This window comes from Pezoporus occidentalis, unplaced genomic scaffold (genome assembly GCF_034315485.1).
Source record: "Pezoporus occidentalis ecotype Australia unplaced genomic scaffold, CSIRO_AGI_Poc_V1 ctg35, whole genome shotgun sequence".
Classification (NCBI taxonomy): Eukaryota; Metazoa; Chordata; class Aves; order Psittaciformes; family Psittacidae; genus Pezoporus; species Pezoporus occidentalis.
This window is the reverse complement of record NW_026915483.1, coordinates 7186286-7199030: the sequence shown is the minus strand read 5'-3', so window position 1 is coordinate 7199030 and position 12745 is coordinate 7186286.

Here is a 12745-nt window from a genome sequence, read left to right as displayed (position 1 = left end):
CAGATTTCACTTGTTCCTTCTGTTCTCTGGAAGTGACGGACAATAATCCAGAGTTTTTAAATGCCCTGTTTAGGTCTTCACTTCAAAAAGCAGCCCAGTGCAGAGAGATCACTGAACCTATAGACAGCCTCATGCATGTCCTCAGAGCTCAGGATCACCAAGCTCAAGTGGGCTATAGTGGCTTCAACCACCAAGTTGCCAGTGCTACCATTTCTGTAGTAGGCAACTCAAGTGTTTCCAAGAATTCTCATTTCTAGAGATTAATACAAGTTTGTGGTGTGGTTAATTTCACTTGAGCTGAGTGCTTGTAAGATGAAGTTTTGCTACTGAAATTAAGGCTTCCAAGATGTCTTCAGGAGAAGGAAGCTCATAGAAGCAAAATCTCTTTGCAGCAGGATCAGGGAGTGCATTAAGTGTTAACTGTTTCATGTAAATGGTCCTGAATTTGGGGTTTGTGTATTCTGCAAGCTTTATGGACATCCCTGTAGTGACAGAGTGGCTGATCATTCACGAAAAGGAAAACCAAGAAAAGAATGGTTGAAGTCTTTCAAAAGCTAAGTGTGCTTTTGGTTTTGGTTGTTTTGTTTTTTTTTTTTCTGAAGAATGGATATAGCTCTGTCAAAGGAGAGGCAAGTGAACCATTTGAAACCCTAAGGAAATGCTTACTCCTTCCTTTGCAATGCTGGGATGTTCCACTAAGGCTTACATTATTAAGAATCTTCCAATGGATTTATGAACAGAAGATTACATTCTTAATGCTGCTTCTCAGAAATTGAGTGAATAATTCAAGGCACACCAATATACTACAAAAACCAGAAAAGTATCTCACAGCTTGGTACCTTACAAAGAAAGTGAGCCTCAAGCTCAGTCAAGCTATTAAATGTGATATATGTAGCATAAAGACCACTGTATGAGGCAGCAGCATGAAGTGAGGTGGTATAAAGCAATGAGGTGGGAGCTACAGCATATGTAAACAATTGCTAGTAATAATGCACATGTATAAGGTAAGATTGATAACTCTATCCATCAAAAACATAGTAGTTGTACCATTAATAAGATCCTTTTGTGCTTCATATTGACAGATTTAGAGCATCTGCTCATCAGAAGTCAAAGAAATAAGAGCGATAGCCCAGGGCAATGAGTCAGCTACCAAAGGAAGTTCATCTTCATGTCAAGAGGGGAAAGGAGCAGCAGTCAGAAGCTGCGTCTTTAAATACCAGCACTGTACTCTTTCAGCATAGTTTGTTGGTTGGGTTTGGTTTTGTTTCTGGTTTGTTATTTTTTTTTAAAGAATGCTCATGGCAAATAAGAATAGCCTTTCATCAGATCTAGCAGGGTAGAAAGAAGCTGAAATACATATCTGGGGTATTAGGGCAGGGAATGGTGATATTGTGCCAGATCTGACAAAAAGAGCTGGTAACATGGAGGTGGTATGAGCAGACTCAAAATGGGAATGGTCTGATGTTTACTGTACACAGCCCAAGTTTTTTCTGAAGCAGCAAATCTGTCATACCGCATTAGTTCCTGCAGAGGTGTGAGAAGAGGCTTATATCCAATGATTGGTGCAGGCAGATACCATTGTGGACCTAAGCTAAGACATTAAAAGAGAGGAAAGCATACAATCATCAGGCCACTGTATTGAGGTATTCAAGAAAATACCTCTTCCATTCTCTTTCCCAATCAGAAGCTGGCATCACTGATTCTTTCTGCTCCACCTCAGAGGCTGACAACAGACCTTCATCTCCATGGGGAAAAACAGTGCAACCACACAATCCCAAATCTGTGCTGATCCCTGGCAGTGCACTGGGAGGCAAACAGTTGCCCAAGGGCTGGTGTGAGTAGTGCCCTTCCTGGAGGCATAAACACTGTCATGTGAGAGCTGGGTTGGAGAGGAGCTGATGCAAAGATATGATAAGGAAGTAAAGGTATCTCTGGGGAAACATCTTGTCAAATGTTGTCTGTTTAATTGTAAAGTGGGGACTGGTGTTGATTTCCACATCTGTCCCCTATGAACACTTCTTCTTCCCCAAGGAGTCGATGTCCCTGAGTGCTAACCTGATGGCTTTTCCATCAGAGTAATTATCTACCAAAACTGTCCTCAAAATACTTTCATGTCTGCTCAGCTGATCATTTGAGAAGTGCACAGAGGACAACAGACCTGGGATGCCACGAGCTTTCTGCAAAGCATTCCCCGTGAGAGCTGAAGTTGCTAGGGGTATACCAGGGAGTAGGTTGTGCTTTCCAAGGCAAGGAAAAAGGACATTATCAGGGTGCTGATAATGAACTTTCTGATTCAGAGAAGTGGTGCTTGTGGGACTCAGTCCTTTCAGAAAGGTCCCTTTCTATGTTTTACACCAGTTAGAGCCTGCGTGAGAAAAGAAGGCACTCTCCACCTTTAATATAAACTCTGCGGGAAGACAAAAGATGACATAGAAGAGCTGATCCAAGCCATCCTTATCAGAGATGAGTTTTTTCCTTCTCAAACATGCACATCTTGGCAACTGTCTTGATATGACAGTTAAAATTGATCCCCGTGTGATGTCTCAAAGGCAATAAGGGTGAAAAATGTGTGTCCTTTACTGCTTTTGGGCTACCTGATTTCTTGTCTTTATGTGAAATTACAGATGATAAATAGAAAGAAAGAGCAAAAGAAGCCTGTAAGAACAAAGGACTGTAGGCTTTTTCTGTCCTGCGGAGTGATCCAGCTGATTTAACTATGTAGAAATGTTTGATGCCTGCTGCAAGTTACTTTGCTGTGTGCTCTGTTTAGCTGTATGTGGTTTGTCTCTACTGTCTTGCTTTCTGGATTATTTTTAGATCTGAAAAACGTTCAGCAATTAGCTGCTTTCTTACTGTGGTTGTTCTTTATCAGGCAGGTTGTCTTTCTTTCTTGCTGGAAGCAAAACGGTAGCTGCAGAATGGTTTGGCTTGTCTTGTGCCATGCAGTCAGCGGTATGAGGCAGAAGCATTCAATTATCGACCTGTCTGCCAGCATTAGCCTCCTGCACATGTTTGGGTAATTTGAACATGTTAATTTTATATTACATACAGGTGCTATACTGCCTAGGTAGCCCACAAGTGCAATAATGGTTCTCTTTAAAAATTATCATTTGCTATTTTGTGGTGTTAGTGTGGATAAATTAAGTAACAACGACTTTGCTACCATCAAGTAGAAGAATCAAGTAGAGGTAAAAATTATACCTGAATATTAATTCAGTGCTATTTGACACAGGGATAATTTTTCTTTAGTTGCACAATCCCATCCTTCTGAGCATTCTGAAAGTCTCAGACTATCTACCCATGCAACATTCATCTGATGCACATTACATGTAGCACGTGTACATCGAAGCACATCCACGGAGATTTCAGACAAAGCAAGTAGCTCGATGTTTGTTTAATGCTTTGGCAATATTTATGACATTCTTATTTAAAGTCAACTCTCTTTTGATTTTACAGGCAATTATGGCTCAGTTAAGGCTATCATACAGGCCTGACTTCCCTTCCTCCCTCCCTCCTTCCGTTTTTATTCCTGCATGTTAATCTGTTGAAAATCTGTGTCAAAACCTGTTTACACTCATTCCCAGCTACCGCTTATATGGGCACTTTAATGTAAGCACATCAGAGGGGCTGTGTTTCATGCGGAGAGAGACAAAGACCACAAATGAGTAAAAAAAAAACCATAATGCATTCTTTGGAAATAATCTTTCCCATTCAAAAAGCCAGTGAAGGACCATGTACTATTTTTGCCCTACCTGAGCTTTAGGCTGTGAAGTTGATGCAGTGAAATGTCTACAAGCTAACTCTTGGCAGAGAGTTCAGTTTTGTTTTCCTTAAAATTAGTTGAATCACAAATACTGTTATTTCCCCTCAGAAAGAAGGGATGATGAGGATGGGTGACAATATCCTTTCGGACAGTATCTGCTAAGACCCCTACAAAACTATTTCACGTCTTTAAACATGCAAAACCACATTGTCTCATAAGCAGAAATTTTAGAGCAATGCATTATTACACAGCAATACTTAGGCCCAGTACTTGAGAATGGTAGTTTATTAGAATAATTAATTTTGTTTTAAAACACAAGGATATCTCAGTTGAGGATTAGGTTGTTTCCCCATCATTGGCTGGTGTACTGTGCACTACTTGCCTAGTGTATTTTATGTGGCAACTAAACAGTACCAGCTCCTCAGCGAAGAAATGCTCTATTTCTACTTGGTTATGAAACGCTATGTACACTGAATGCTTATGGGTAGTAAACAGTGGAAGAAATAAAATAAACCAGATTCTTTTAAATGAAGGCAACTTCCTTTCTGGAAGAGAAGTCAATTAGCACAGTCCTAGACAACAACCGTCAGCTGTGCTCTGGTTAGACAGGGAAGCTGTGCGTGTACATGCAGACATATGCACTCACCCTAGTCTTTTTAAGCAATTTATAAAACAGAGCAAGACAGGAGGGGCTGGAAAAAAAAGTAACACTGCTTGCTAACAACATATTGTACATTTTCACTTCCACCCCCACATCTTGAGCCTGTGGAGACTTTACAGTCTTGGAAAGTGCATCTTTCTATGTGCTCATATTTGCTGGGCAACACTCCTGCTCAGGTGAGGTTAGGGGGCTGTCCCAGGCTAACCAGTGTGCTGTGCTGGGATTTCACCTCCAGGTGCTCACAGCAAATGGCAGTCCATTGCACTGCAGACAAGCGGGGTAGAGAGGGAACGTTTCTCAGCTGGCACAGTACTGCATTGCAAAATTAAATCCGCAGAGGGGGAGATGCAGCCCACATGTGATGGCAATCACAGAACCCACTCCCTGGAGGAATCAGCTTCTCCCTGCAAAACAGGGCAGAGGCTGAGGGAGAGGAGGGTGCCTGGCTGGCTGCTGCTGCCTCCAGCCCTTGCCAAACCACAAGAAGTGGAAAGTGGTGGCGGCAGCAAGGCTGGGATTCAGTCCTTGCATCTATGTGTCTGCAGAGTTTGTTTGCCAAACACCACCTGTCTGTTGCTAATAGAGGGGAGGTCAGTGAGGCTGATCTGGGTCATCTCCATTTATGCTTCCTCTGTGTATTCCCTAAGACTATGTAAGGAAGAGCAATCCTGTGAGAAATCTTATTTCACCCAGTCTTGTATCTGCACTGTTGTGACTCAACAATAACCTCCCACAAGTGAAAGTGAAGCCATCTCATCCAAAGCTAAATAAGAAAACCATGTCAGTCTCTCGTATTACCAGCTTTTATAGTCTGATATTCACAATCAGATTATAACAGCTTGGATCTTTTCTGTCATTTTGCCCAGCACACACTCTAAATAGCAGTGGAATTTAAACTACTATCTGTAATATTTTTATTGAAAACTGTATATGAAGAAGGATATCTTGCTGAAATAAGGACCTTAGCCATATTTCAGGGGTTTTCAGTTTTTGATGACACCCACTGTATATGAACCTTCATGACATACTGGCTAGGCAGTGAAAAGCGAGCAAAGTTCCATGCAGCCAAAGGTGAATTCTCACACTGCTGATATTCATAATTGAATGAAGAAAGCGGATGAAGAAAGCTTTTCATCTCTAACCTTCCTGACACATCAGCTAAGCCTTGGGTGACCTTCATGAATGAGCATTTTGCACTAGCTTTTCTGAATCTATAGCCTGGCTTACAGTATCATCAACAATATGGATGGACACCTTTCACTTTATTTCGTTAGTCAAAGACTTATTTCAGGTTTAAAGTAGATTTTTTTGAAAACCTATGCTAATGCATTTGCTGATGGAGGAATTCTTACCTCTGTTGATGGGAGTCTTGTTTTCCAGTTTTGGTACCAACATTAAAAGCTGTAACTAGGTCTCCCCACTAGATATGCCCAGAACAATGGTCGTGCAGAGATATCTTAAATATATGGAAAAATTTAAGTCTCAGTTGTGCTTTTAAAAACCTAGTACCACTGCATTTTCACTACTTTCCGAGTTGAGAACTTGATTACTGTGCAAAATATGTTCTTCATTTATCTCTTTTCTTTTCTGCTTGTTGTGTTTACTTTATAAATAGGCAGCATCTCTCAACATATATTTGCTCTACTTTATGTTTTCAATGGAGCATATAGGAGTAAAGGGAAAAGATACAATATAAATAGGAAGGCTGTATTCCTTTGGGAATTATTTTTTGTTATATTTCCTAAGATACCTTTTAGGTTCCTGAACTAATACCTTTCCAACTTCTACGCTTCAGCTCATTGAACCAACTTTCCACTGTCACACCATCAGCAAGAAATGAGAAATTCTGAGGGTCAGTGAACACAGCAAATTCTTCCACTGCTGCAAGGGAGACTATTGAGTTTTGGATTATTTGTATCTGTGATGCAGTGTGCTAGTACACTAAGATGCTCCAGCAACAACACTTCCAAAATGCAGTTTACCTGCGCTGGCATTGGCGTATGGATTCCTGTTATAGAAAAGTCATAGCTCAAAACCTGAGAGACAATATTTTTCCTTTCAGTGGCTGCTGTTTTGCTTGATAATGTCTATTGGTCTTTTTGACTTTCTTAAAAAATACCACCCGTAGGTACCACAAAAATAAAACTCAAAGGTTAAATAAACATAGCTTTCCAAGCTGACCTCTCCACCAGTCTGTAGCTGTGCAAGTACATCCAAGCCTCACAAAGTCAGAGTAAGTGAAACTCTACTATTCAAGTAGCAACACTTTTGTTTTGGCAAATCTTTCAAGAGTTTTGGTTTTGCTCCGCACTGGAACAAAAATCCCCCTGCCTGTAAAAATCAAAGAAACCAATGCATCTTTGTGAAAAGTCAAATGTGTCGGGATTACCTGTCTGGGTTGAGAACAGTTTATTATACTTATAGCATTTATAAGTCCCTCAGTCTATCTTCAAAATGTTTCATAAAAACATATGCAAAATTTTGGCTGTACAAGTAAAACCATAAAAAATCAGAACAAACGTTAAGTACTCCATAGAGTGTAAGGAGTCTGGAAAGGTGGTATATAAGTCACCTGATCAACAGAGGACACATGCCATTATTCCAAGTCAGGTACTAGTCCTTGAACCTTCTCTTGGTGGTACTGTTCATTATTTACTTTGTGACGTGGGCAACCATAAAATTAAATCCTGCAGGCCTTCCAAGTCACGTGTTTGAGATATCAAGAATGTATTAGCATGTACATTTTTGCACATAAAATACTGATTCTGTTTTAAGGTCAAGTAATGAAAATACAGACTAAAATATCAAAATGACAGACTAAACGTCTCCATAGTAATCATTTACACAACCAGATAATGCAATCACTTGGAAACAGAAGTCAACAGATCTCTTCCTACCCATCACCTGTCTTGGAAACCCTAACTGAATAACTAAATTTATACTAAATGCTCATGCAGTGCTCATATTTCTTCTAAAACCAAACATGCAGCATAATTACATGGTAGCAGGCCCTGTGTTACTGTTCCTGATGCTATACTCAAGTTTGGTGTGTTCCCCTTTTCTTTTTAAAACCACTGCAGAAAAACCTGAGCTGACAAGACTTTCTTGGGTCTTCATCTTGGTGGGGGGACCTGGTTATTACTGCTTATCTTTCCTCAGCTCATTATATGTCTTCTTTTCTTTTGCTTTTTATGTTTTTCTCACAGAAAAATGCACTTGAAGCATAATACTGCTCTTCTATTAAAAAAGAAAGTAATAAAGGGTAACCCGCGAATGTTACAGAGAAAGGTTACCTTGAGCTATGGGAACTGTCAACATATCAAAGACATATAACTAAGCTTTTGTTTTGATTCTCCTTTACATTTTATGCTGAATTTTTGCTCCTGTCCTCACTGCCTCCTTAATTCCCTCAAATTAGTGAACTTTGCTTGATTTCTTTATAGAACTGGAAGACCCACACAATGACAGTTTGGTGCAGTCTAAATAGAAACTTGATTGACATCAATACTGTAACAATCCTGTAATGAAATATGCCCAATTCAGATTTAAACAGAAAAACATATGCTGTGAGTAACAAATAATTCTCATCATCCTCAAAAGCCTAGCGCCCCAAACACAAGTAAAGGAAACAAATGGCTCCAGTAATTAAATTCTACATAACTATGGTTTATTGGTGGTGATTAATAAAATAATGGCAATATGTAGCTCTTGAGGGCTGACACAACAGTTAGTTACTGGCATCGTTTTGCTGAAGTCAGTTGTATTGCAGCCTGAGACTATAGTCCAAACAATGCCACTAAATTAGATGCCATTAAAAAGTAACTGCTAGCACTTCTACTATTTCAGTCTCCATTATCCTTTTTTAATTTGGATGTTCTCCTCATGTAGCCCTGAGGGCTTAAAATGTTGCATGCATTGTCATAGACATGCTCTTTCGTAGTACAGGTAGTTCAGTAAAGGATGACAATTTAGGCAGGTATTTTGAGATAGGGTGCTTACTTGAAGAATATCCGTCCTAGTGAGTTATTATGTGTGATATAACTAGTGAATAACTAGAAATAAAATTAATGAGAACTTTCTGAAAAACTGAGAGACCAGTTCAAAATCTCCTGTAAGGTCCAGGCCTCTGTGAAGGCACCTACAGCAAGTTTTTTGCCTTTCTTTCATCCTACATCCAGGGACTTGTTACAGCCTGTATAATGGCTCCATGAACAAGGAAGGAGACTGTTGAATTTCCTCTATCATCCTTCCCTAGCTGGGTCTCTATTTCTCTGTTCCAAGAGGACCATCAACTTCTATCACCAAGATTGTAATATTCAAAATCTCTCTCACACTTGTTGGAGAACCCAATGCCTTGGCTTCTCACTGACTCTTCCCCAGCCCCATGTGTCTCTCCCTCCCTATGCTTGGTTTTGAGCACTTGGGGAACAATGGAGCATGGCCAAGCCTTTGGACCTGCATCTCCTGCAGCTTGTTAGCTCTGATTACTGCAGCAACCACATCACACCAGGGTTTTCCTCAATGCCTCCATCTGGAAAACAGTTGGATCTCATTATGCCTTCTCTTCCAATTGACAGATTGTGCCAGAATCCTGATCCTACAATGCTTAGATGCCTTCTAATTTCCATGCTGATTCCATTGCTAACAAATCCAGGTTCAGGCTTTTTTTTTTTTGTGTAATACTCTGGCTTAGAAACATTTACCCTCTGGGGTGTTTAGGGAAAGCAGCCATGCCCCCTACCACCTGTGTGTATCCAACCCTTGTTTAGCTATCCAACCACACTTTGCTCTCTTAGTTTCGTCTTCCACGGTCCATCATCCGGTGCCCACATCCCTGAAAGCAGCTCTCCTCTACACCTGCTTCAGTGGGAATTCATCCTCCTTGAAGGTGTGACCAGAACTGCAAAACTCAGGTAGGGAAAGTGCAGAACTTCAAGATAAATGGGGTGCACCTGGTAGGTCTGCTCCAAACTCATTTAATTTGCTTGACCAGCACTTGCTCAGCAAATAACCAAAGGTCTGCATGATCTTGGTTGAGCCAGAGGGTTTGTAATATCATGTGGACAGACACTCTGCAATAGTCTTGTCACAGTACCACCTACAGCACCTGACAGCAGCATGTCACTATGTCACTTGCACAACTAATTCCCCCACCCTCAAGACAGTGAAGGAAGTGTTACAATCCTGTCTTTCATTTTAGCACAAGGTATATGCTTTTAGAAGGCAAGTTATTCTACCAGTACTACTCTGCTTTCAGCCTCCTACTGAAGTGTTGATTTGGCCATACGTACGCTTTGCAGGGGGAATGTTGCGCTCATTTGGAAAGCTCAGGTGATGGGAGAGTTCAAACAACAATCTCCTCTGACGTTCTTTCAATATTTCTAAAATGAATTTAAGGTGATCTTTTCACTCCCTGTCCTAATTAGACTAATAAAATGCTTCTGGGGAAAGCACTGCATAAAAAGAGAAGTGATTATTGAAAGTCTGTTCCTCAAAAGTATCCTAACTATAAGCAGGACCTGTCATTATACTGCTTTGTTTTACATTTACTCAAATACTTTTTATGTTATAAAAGTGAAAGCACTGAAACCCAGCACTGTAGCATCTAATATTTGGTTTGCATGGATTTAGCTTTACAACACTTGTTTCATCATAAGTTAGTAAATTATGGAAACACAAAGACTAGAAATAGCTGAAAATAATTTGGAAACTACTAAACAGAGAATGTATCATTTTGTTACAGCAATCTGGAGCAGATTTGCATCAAGCAACACTAGTGTGTGGTGCGTACAGCATCAGCCTGTGTTAGTGCTGGCCCTGCCAACAGCCTGCGGGCTGAAGGTGAGTTACTGAGCATCAGCACTTGAGTACCACGGCCTCAGTTTGCACATCCAGAAATTGACTGAGCAATCTGGGAGGAGATGCATTTTCAGCCTAGTCATTTCTACTGGCATGAAAGTGTCCAAATTCACACCAATCTTGAATAGACTTACTTTCTTCCTATACCTAGGGACAAGGAGTATCTATGCCCCATTTACAGATGGGGAAACCAACACAAGCATCTTAAATAATTTGCAAAGATTAGGCTGGAAGGTGGAGGGGAAGGCAGGAACTTATCCCTGTTCCTGAAGCCTCTGCTGTCTGCTGCTGCGTAAGGCAGCCCATGAGCCCCACCCCAGCTCCAGGACAAGGGGCTCTGTGAGCAATGCTGGAAAGGAGAGAGCATGTGGGGGGCCAGCCTAGCGTGGCACACCAGCCTGATCTATGGAAATGGGCAGAGAGTAAAGGAATGAATGTCATAAATAGTTCCCTCAACAGCAGTAGGCACTTGGGCACAAGCACATCCAAAGTACGTCCTGATTTTGACACACTGAGCCTGGTCTCTGGGGATATTCCTACAGCTGCCTTGGCCTGGCATGCTTGTGGGTGATTAAACAGTGCAGTAGGAGCTCCCCAGACAGCCACCTCACTTTTCATTGAACATTCCCCAGTAGCTGCTTCCCTCTGAGCTGTCAGCTCCTGGTGACACGCAGCATGACATCACACAGGTGCCGCCGTAGCCAGAGGATTATTTATTCCTCTTTACCCTGCTTCGTGTAGGAGACACATTATGACAAGAGCACCGATTGCATCTGCGTGATTTACTCCTTGTGCATATGCCGTGTTTACAAAAACAGATTTCATTCTTCCACATGTGATTTATATTTAACTGTAAAAGAATTCCACGGGAGATCTATCAAAAGTAATAGGAGACATAATATTTTCTAAGAAGATAACATTTTCTGTTTGCACCAGTGAATGGGTCTTTAACAGGTTAGTGCAGAGCACTGCTGTACACACAGCTGTACTCAGCAGAGCACAAAGAATTGCTTAGGCAGTGAGGAAGGCTCCACACCCCAGTGTGCACACTGACTCCAGGTGCCCACACTTTCCCTGCTCTCAAAATCTTTTAACTCTGCTAATTTATAATTATTTACTGAACTTCATGCCCCAGGGCTGCTTTTGGAGGCAAATCATGTAAGGAGAAATTTTGCTGGATTTCAGGGAGAAGGATGGAAAACCTTCTCCTCTCTTTGAACTGTTCAGGAAGAAATAGAGATGTAGGGCTTGAACCCCAATTACATTTGAATATTTACATATCTTTGGACTCAATCTTCTTTAGATTTCCTCTTGAAGCAATTTACATGTTAATGAACCCTAGAAATAATTCACAAATCAAAACACATTTCCCATCCAAAAAGCACATGCACCTCGAACAGAGCTGTGTGGCAGCCTCTGATTCAAACACTTTAAAGTTGAAAGGGATCAAAATAATTTGTCACTTTTAGCTTTTACTTATTTTCTTGGGGTCTATTTTGAGCAAACTCATTCCATAAAGTCATGGGGTTAAAAAAACAACAAAAAAGGCACTTCAGATAACAACAGTAAATATTTGGCATATTTTGAAATAAACAGGGCTTTGGGGACTGTGGCTTATTGGATTGAGAACCTTCTGCAGCATACTACAGGCGCTGTATTCCCCTGTTCTGTGTTTCTTGCCATACCCAGTGGTCGGACACTCTCGTGAAACACTTTTCTTTCACTGAGATTTGCTATTTTATGGAAAATATAAAACAACAAAGACCACCAACATATGTAGGAAACTGATTTTGAAAAGCAAAGTCCATGAGCCATTATGTCAAGGCTCTTTGTGGCTTGTGCCAAATTATATTTACCATAAAAAAAAAAACGCACATGAAAATTGAAACAAATCGAACTTAAAAATTCAGCTGCCTTAGCTACTGAAACCTTCAGGATAGATGGGACCACAGGCTCCCAAAGCACTGGAATGGTGTTTCCTTCTGCCCAGGAGTTGTTAATCTGTGGGCTGGACAGCAGGGAGACATGACCTTCCTCATCTTCACCCCTCAGCTCTGCCCTCTCTAGTTTCAAACATCAAGTTTAAATTTAGCAGAAGCAAACAAGCATCCTGACAGCAGAAAGTTTGATTTTGAACATGAGAGCAGAAGGGCGAGGGAGATCATTTCCCACCATGATGAGCATAGGAGCCATTGACACAAATTGGCTACAGAATACATAAAGGCAAGACCCTTCTTACAGGGATAGTCAGTGTCATGCTGTATGGGATATTATGCTCCATTGTTTTGTTCCACAGAAGGAATAGAAATGTGTGAAACCAAATGAAAAGCAGTGGTGAGGACAGAGAAGAGCCTGAGTGTGTTGCTGTGGTGGAGGTGAGCTCACCAGCAGGTCTGGGCTTTGCTCTGTTCCTGGGAAAAGCTTCTCTAGGCAGATCTGGGACTGGATTATGTTGCCAGCTC